This window comes from Ursus americanus, chromosome 7 (assembly GCF_024610735.1).
Source record: "Ursus americanus isolate L20-20 chromosome 7, mUrsAme1.1.p, whole genome shotgun sequence".
NCBI classification, from domain to species: Eukaryota; Metazoa; Chordata; class Mammalia; order Carnivora; family Ursidae; genus Ursus; species Ursus americanus.
In genome coordinates, this window is record NC_142133.1 from 30,214,814 (window position 1) to 30,222,963 (window position 8,150).

The 8,150-nt window shown below is 38.2% G+C and overlaps 1 protein-coding gene across 7 annotated transcripts in view; it reads right to left on the reverse strand.

Moving 5' to 3' along the window:
* Positions 1-8,150, reverse strand: part of WDPCP (WD repeat containing planar cell polarity effector) — a 466,454-nt gene that overhangs the window by 410,207 nt on the left and 48,097 nt on the right. For 6 of the 7 annotated variants that reach the window (XM_045788088.2, XM_045788083.2, XM_087863432.1 and 3 more), the window contains exon 1: positions 7,470-8,025. The exons of the other annotated variant lie outside the window; for it this stretch is intronic. The gene's annotated coding sequence lies outside the window, so the exon portion shown is untranslated. Of the gene's footprint in view, positions 1-7,469; positions 8,026-8,150 lie in introns of those variants that run through there. 7 annotated transcript variants of the gene reach the window in all.

Sequence of the window (8,150 nt, forward strand, 5' to 3'; positions counted from 1 at the left end):
AATAAGTCATTTTAAACAATATTTTATCTCTGCATCATTCTAACCTTGACTTTATTGGTTTAACAATCTCTTTCAAATGCATACCATAATTTATTTCTCAGTGGTTTTTATGGTATTCTGCAAAATGGGTATTAACACATTAATTTATTTATTTTTTTTATTTTAATAATGATTTTTTATTATATTATGTTAGTCACCATACAGTACATCCCCGGTTTTCGATGCAAGGCTCGATGATGCATTAGTTGTGTATAACACCCAGTGCACCATGCAATATGTGCCCTCCTTACTACCCATCACCGGTCTATCCCATTCCCCCACCCCCCTCCCCTCTGTAGCCCTCAGTTTGTTTCTCATAGTCCATAGTCTCTCATGTTTCATTCCCCCTTCTGATTACCCCCCCTTTCTTTATCCCTCTCTTCCCCTACTGATCATTCTAGTTCTTATGTTCCATAGATGAGAGAAATCATATGATAGTTGTCTTTCTCTGCTTGACTTATTTCACTAAGCATTATCTCCTCCAGTGCCGTCCATGTTTAACACATTAATTTAAAATGAAGTCATATTTTTTTTAAATGAGTCAATCCTACTTGACTGGGCTTCACCAATTAAGTTACATGGCATTATTTTATCCAAAATTGAAAATTCAACAAGCAAATAAACAACCTCAAGGCTCTGACATATTTAAACATATTTAAAGCATATGGTAAGAAGAAAGCATTTAATTAAAAATATTGTTTGGAGTAGATCATAATGAAATCTTATTCCAATTTTTCCCAACACTTTGAGAGCACATTGAATTAATCAAGGTAACTCTAAATCAAAGAGGGACTGTATAGTTTTAGGCAAATTTTAGTAAAGCTTTCAATGACTAATGGGTAATAAATCCTTTTGGAAGTCAGGTGGTTTTCAATCTTTTTTTTCAGCCAAATTAAAGAAATGGCCTAAATGAGTTACATCATTGAAAACAATTTCTGATAACAGACCACCATGTGAATTCGCTTTGCAAATAACATGGAAGTAGTTCAGATAATTCCTATTTTCTTATTTATGTGAATACGTTTCTAAGCATTTACATCTATAACTCTGGAAAACAGGAATAAATTTGAAACAGAATCCAGTCTCATTCTAACCACAAGTAATATTCATCCACATGTATATAAATTAATCAGGGAAAAGTCCCATCCATTGAGATACACTCCACTAGATTTTTACTTTTAATTTTTAATAAGTATCTAAATTTGTAACATTTGTTTTGATAAATTATATGCTATTAAGAACTGAACGATAAAAGGTTTATTATACTTACAGCCACAAATGACAAAAAAACTTAGTTTCAATTTACATTCATATTTTGTGATAAAAACTGACAGTATGATCATAAAAAGACTTTTTAGCATTAAAATACATTAAAGTAAGATAAAATTATGTCAGTGAAGTGTATTGGAAGTTTGAGATTAGCGATGTATAGAAACCTCAACTTTTGACTGTCAAAGAAGAGATATTTACCTATTTTTTAAGTGGATGAGGGTAGGAGGATATTCAGATTCCACTGCATGTTTCCAAAAGAATGATCCAATGTAAAAAAAAAAAAATGTAATACTCATAATACATCGGAAATTACAACTGTATAAACACGATACATTTTAAACGTTCATTTTTTAAATATACAAGGGGATATGTAGTTTGTTTTCTTAATGTAAGAAGATCTTAGTTTTCTAGACATGGCTAGAAGAACTTGAACAAATCACAACCTTTGAAATTGAGTTTCTTAAATTATAAAATGAGAATAATATTCACTCTACCTCAGGATTATACATATGTAATATTATACATATTCACTATGTTTTTTGTAAAATGTAAACCAATATGATTAAATTTATGAAGGCCTAGGAAAGTAACACCTCCCTTAATTTTGAGTCCTTTTTATATGAATTAGACCAAGAAGACATCACCTGACAAATCCCAGCTGTAAATCATGAAAACCTGATTCATTTCCAGGCGCTATATATTAAACTGATCTACAAATAACTGAATTCCTATGTGCCACGATTCTTTACAATTAAATTTAGCCATATATAAGAGGATATTACAAAACCAGACTTGGAAACTAAGACACTAAAATGTAAAAAGGGAACAGGGAACTTAGATTTAGAAACAATGTTATGGAGAGACATCCTTACCCAGTCAACCCCATCTTTTGGGAACAGTTTGCAACTTTCTATCTTAAAATAAGCATTTTGTAACATAAATCCTTCAGCCTGCAGCAAGATTATGAAACAGGTAAGAGTAACATATGCCCATTTTCTGGCCTCCAACTACAGTTCTCAGTAGTATGGAGACAATTATATTCCCCAGGTAAACCAAGCATACTAGATACTAAATACCTCATATTGAAATAAAAAATAATTTTCCAGGGGCGCCTGGGTGGCACAGCGGTTAAGCGTCTGCCTTCGGCTCGGGGCGTGATCCCGGCGTTATGGGATCGAGACCCACATCAGGCTCCTCCACTGTGAGCCTGCTTCTTCCTCTCCCACTCCCCCTGCTTGTGTTCCCTCTCTTGCTGGCTGTCTCTATCTCTGTCAAATAAATAAATAAAATCTTTAAAAAATAATAATAATAATTTTCCAACATACATATTTTATAATCAAAACTGTTCTTAATTCTGTCTATAGGTTAAGCCTGATCATTTAGCTAAATGATTTGGGACTCAAATAAATAAGCTATTTACCAAAAATTGATAATATATAAATTTTTATTAAAATATCAAATTACATCTGTGAAATTTCAGATATGCTCAGTATTTCACAAGTTCTTCTAATCATTTTCCAAAATAATTTGCACTTACAAAATTTCTGCTTAGCTACAGAAGTTTGAAACTGATTAGTTTCCTTAAGCCACGATTATTAGTCTTCCAGCTTCCACAACAATTTTAAAGATATTTCTCTTGTACCTGTTGTGAGGAAGACAACATGTCGTGCTCTATGAGGCATACTTAGATGTATAAGATGCAGTCTCTGAACTCAAAGAAATTATCAGTCTAATAACCGATACAGAAAAGTTGAGAGCCTTGCACAGTGAATATCACCTAAATTCTATAACATTTTGCTACAGCATTTCCTGTAACTATATTTGCTTTATCTGTATTTTAATATTTTTGTGGACATAGCTATTCATCCCTCTATACAACCATCAATCTATCTTTTTTTTTAGATTTTATTTTTAAGTAATCTCTACACCCAACTTGGGGCTCGAACTCACAATCCCAAGATCAAGAGTCACATGCTCCACCCACTGAGCCAGCCAGGCGCCCTTAATGCATTTCAAAGAAAGTTGCAGGCATAAGTATGTTTCACACTTAAATACTTCAGCATACTTATCATTAGCTGGAGCTTAATAATTTTTAGTTTTTTAGAGGAAATTTACAAATATGAAAAGTACAACCTTAAGTGTCTCAATTGCAGATTTTACAAATGCTTACATCTCTGTAATCCAAACCCCTATCAAAATATAGAACATTACTGTCACCTAAAAAGTTCCTTCTTGCCTATTCACAACCAATTTCTACCCCAACTTCCACCTAGAGGGAACTACTATTAATGATTTTTTTCCCCACCAGATTAGTTTTGCAGATAATTTTAAAACTCAGAATTTTAAAACAAAGAGTGATCATCAGACTTAGGTATCAAAAAAGGCTTCATGTGGATGGAGAGATGTATAGATACATGATAAAGTAAATATAACAAAATGCTTAACAACTGTAGAAATTAGGTGGTGGGTATAGCGGTGTGCCAGTTATCAATTTACTATCCCTCCACTCCAAATTTACTTTTCTTTATCCTGCTTTGTGACACTAGAAACATTTTTTCCTTTGTCAGTTTTAGAAAGGGCAATGGAGGGGCGCCTGGGTGGCTCAGTCGTTAAGCATCTGCCTTCGGCTCAGGGCGTGATCCCGGCGTTATGGGATCGAGCCCCACATCAGGCACCTCCGCTGGGAGCCTGCTTCTTCCTCTCCTACTCCCCTGCTTGTGTTCCCTCTCTCTGGCTGTCTCTCTCTGTCAAATAAATAAATAAATAAATAATCAATCTTTAAAAGAAAAAGAAGAAAGAAAGAAAAGAAAAGAAAAGGCAATGGAGTGACCCTATAATGTGACAGCAGCAAAGAGATACTTCCCCTCTGAATTCAGGCCTCCATCACCATCATCATTATTATTCGGCATGAGAGCCCAAGAGCCTTGCTGAGGAGACAAGTTCCAGCTGTGGCCATGGTTCCAGATTCCCCACTGACAGTGGGCACTTTTCTAGACCATGTAGCAATAGGACACATGTCTTTTCTGAACAGGTCTGCATACAAGCTCTGGGGAAAAGGGCCCTCTCCTTCTTTCTCATCCTAGAAATATTAGCTGCTCTTTAACATCTGCTACTTCTGGGACCCTTAGACCCAGAGCTCTTTTATGCCTTTTAGAAAACCACCACTCCTTGTTCTAGGTAACATTTCATCATATTAAATTTTCAAATAACCAGTAGAGATCTGTCTCCTGACTAAACTCAGACTACTATAAAGGGTTATTCACTGTGCAGCTTTTCTGTATGTTTGAAAATGTTAGGGGAGGGGAGAAGCAAGAAGGCATATTTAAAAAGACTGGCAAACTGTTAATAATTGTTAAAGCTGGATGATGGACTGAGAAAATTATACCACTATCTCATTTGTTTATGTTTTAAAGTTTCTGTAATACTTTTTTTTTAAAAGGGTGGGGGGAGAAAGGCTTCATCATGGCCAAAGCATTTATGAAGAGCCTGGTGGAATGGATTTTTAACAGGCAGAAACAGAGGATACGACTCCAGTTAAGGAAAAAGTACATATAAAATATGGAGGCAGAAAACCAAAGGACATGTTTTAGCAATAGCAAGTAGGCTGGCTAATGTATACGATATAAAACACGAATGTGCTTGGTGAGATTTTTTTTTTCCTCCCTCTCACTTCAGTATTAATTCTTCACATTCAATTGCTTTCTTTTTGGCCTACTCTCCTGTCCCTGCTCTGCCATATTTCTATATACTATCCAAGGTCTAGCTCTTCCCACTCTTCCTCACCTCTTATGAGCCATAAATTGATCCACTGCAGTCTTTTTGGATCTTAATTTCTTCAAACATGGGCATAATTATATGTTTTTGGACATATTTATGTAAAAATGTAGATATGTCTGTGCTTATACACCAGTATTTTTATATTTAAAGCCATCAGCAGTAAGATAAAACAAATTTCCATAATATCTAGTTAGTAGGGGATAAGAAAAAGCATTAGTTGATTTATTATTTAACAACTCATGTGACTTTTTTTTATAATTACAAAATGTATCTATACACACAAGAGTGAGTATATCTGCATGTGTGTCAACATAAGATCTCTGAGAAGAGACTGGTAATATTCTTTGTTAAACTGGGTGGTTGGTACAGTTGAATAATAAAATGAATACCCAATATTTTCTCCACCCACCCATACATTTAAAGCACCCTTAGGCCAAGGTCCAGTTACATTCCTCTTTTTTCCCCTTCCTTAGAAATGACAAATGTAGTGAAATTTTATTTACAAAAAGCATGTTTGTTTCATCCAAACTGAAAATATTAAAAATTATAAAACCAGGTAGATATTTAATAGGAAAAACTCCTAAAAGAGATAAAGAAAACAAATATATCCAAACAAAACATAAGACAATTCATTAGAAGCACATAAGAACACGGACTTCTTGTTACACGTTACAGTATACAGATACCCCAACTAGGCTCCTTTCCCTCCTAATCCCCATTATTGGTAAGGTCCGAACCTACTATTCTATTGAACCTACCGTTCTATTTCAAGCTTCTGTATGTGTTACATGCTCTTCCATCTATTTAGAATGTGGCAGGAACACAGGTATTCCAAAAAGTAGAGGGCAGCAGAGAGGTGTTTTGTGGTATCACCCAGGCAATGACTTCTGCTTTCTCAAACCTTTCTGGGCTCGCTGATACAAAGTCTCGCTCAAGATCCAGGACAATGCAATGTTTGGAAACATTCATTCAAACAGACACACCAAGACTGTTAAAGTAAGTTCTTCCAAAAAACAAAAGCAATGGTCAAGACTAGAATTGGGTTTCTTTCTTGCCTCTGACAGTACTCTTCCTGTGAAGTCAGTATCACAAATAGCTATGCACCCCATTGTATACCCAGGGGCAAAAGAAACGCCCCCACAAAGATATGTTACAGCTGTGCCTGCTCTGGGTGATGCCTCGCTTCCACTAAGTTCTAGCAGCTGTGCAAAAGAACTTTCTGTGATAATGAAAATGTTTGATATTCTGTCCCATGTGGTTATCGAACACCTGAAATACAGGTAAGACCGAGGAACTGAATTTTTATTGTTATTTAATTTTAATTAATTTAAATTTAAAAGCCACATGATTCATAGCTACAGTCTTGAGTAATACAGTTCTAGCATCTTTAAAAAAAAAATCAGGTACTTAAAGCATCTATGGTTGCAAATTGTCTTACTGCCAACCCAAACCCTACTACAACACTGCAAATGTGGTTTTATCTCCTACCTTTGCTTCCTGGCAAAAACAACCATTTGTCTTCAAAAGTAAAAAACAATGCGCAAGGAAAATTGAAAAGGGGCAACCAGCGACATAAGAGGAAAACCAGAGAAGTATATGAATAACAAGTGAATAAAGTGATCCAAGGAAGACAGAATCATTCAGTTATGATAAATACTTTGGGAACGCTCCAAATTGAAGAGAGTAAAACTGAAAGGTACCACTTGGCGTTCAATTACCAGTGATAGAGAAAAACTAGAAGTTACAGCAATGTTATCTTATATAGATAATGCACTCATTTTCTTCATGCATATGCTATTCCAGAACACCACATCTTCCTTTCAATATGCACATCAAACAAGGTTTCGAGGAGCACTACAACTCTCTTGGGCAGCATTAATTTTATATGAAAACCTCTTAAGTTGTCTTATCAGGTGAGATTCTGCCTGAAACAACCAGTGTCTCCCACACAGCTGCCACACTTTACTTAGAAATGCAGGTTTGGCTAATTTGAAGGTCAAGATGGTTGATAAAGCAGCCAATTTCCAAAAACGAATGGGCAAAACTGTCGACATTCACGGAGTACTTAAGGAAAAGTTAGATCCGTTAACTGTGAGCTCCAGGAAGGGAAGGACTCATTTCATTTCCCCCAAGGCAAGCGCTATTTTTTATTTAACTTTGAAAGAGCTGCATCTTTCAGAAGAGAGGGGGCGAGAACTTCAGGGCACTACACCTTCCAGAATGCTATTGCCCTAACAGCGCTGAGTAGGGACCGGCGAGCCTGGGGGCACCCGCCCAGACGGTCAGCACCTGGGTAGATAAAAGCAACGCGGGACCGCGCACCACCGCACTACGGACCCTAAGGTTAACCGAAAACCCCTTGCCCCCGGGCCGGGGCTTACCTGCCGCTGGAGTGGGGAAGACGCGCGGCCCCTGGCCGCTTCAGAGGGGCGTCCCCGCAAGCCGCTCAGCTCGTCACCGGACACTGCCCAGAGCGGAGGGTCCCCTGGCAACTAGGGAAGGAGGACCTGGCAGGGCGCGGCGCGCTCGCTGGGGCTCTTCTGTCTCGGAGCTGCGACAGCCACAAATCCCTCAGGTACACCCCAGCGGCCCGTGCATGCGCGCGCTCTCCCGCCTCGTCGCTTAGCAACTCGCGAAGCCTTCCAGTCTTTGCGACACGTCAATTTCTCCCGCCGCTCCAGAGTGTGAATAGTTTTTAAAAAGACTCTGTTTCCGGGTCGAGCCGATTTTACGCAGCGGAAGGTCTCTTTACCTCCCACGCTTACCCTCAGAGTAAGACGAGTCTCACTTGCGCATGACTGGGTGATGTAGCTAAACGGTCTGTATCTCCTCCTTCGAGTTCCACATGCCTCCCCTCCCACCAATTACTGGGCGCCAACAGACGGGTCCTTCCCCCTAAGCACGAATCGTCCGCTCATCGCTGTCCTCCAATCACAGCGGCCCGCCCTCAGGGACTACTTTGCAATCGGCGAAGAGCGCAGGGAGAAGGGCGTGAGTAGACCCTCTGAGCTCGGGAAGTGTAGTTCAACACTTGAAGGAAATGCGTTGGAGAGTGCGCCAGA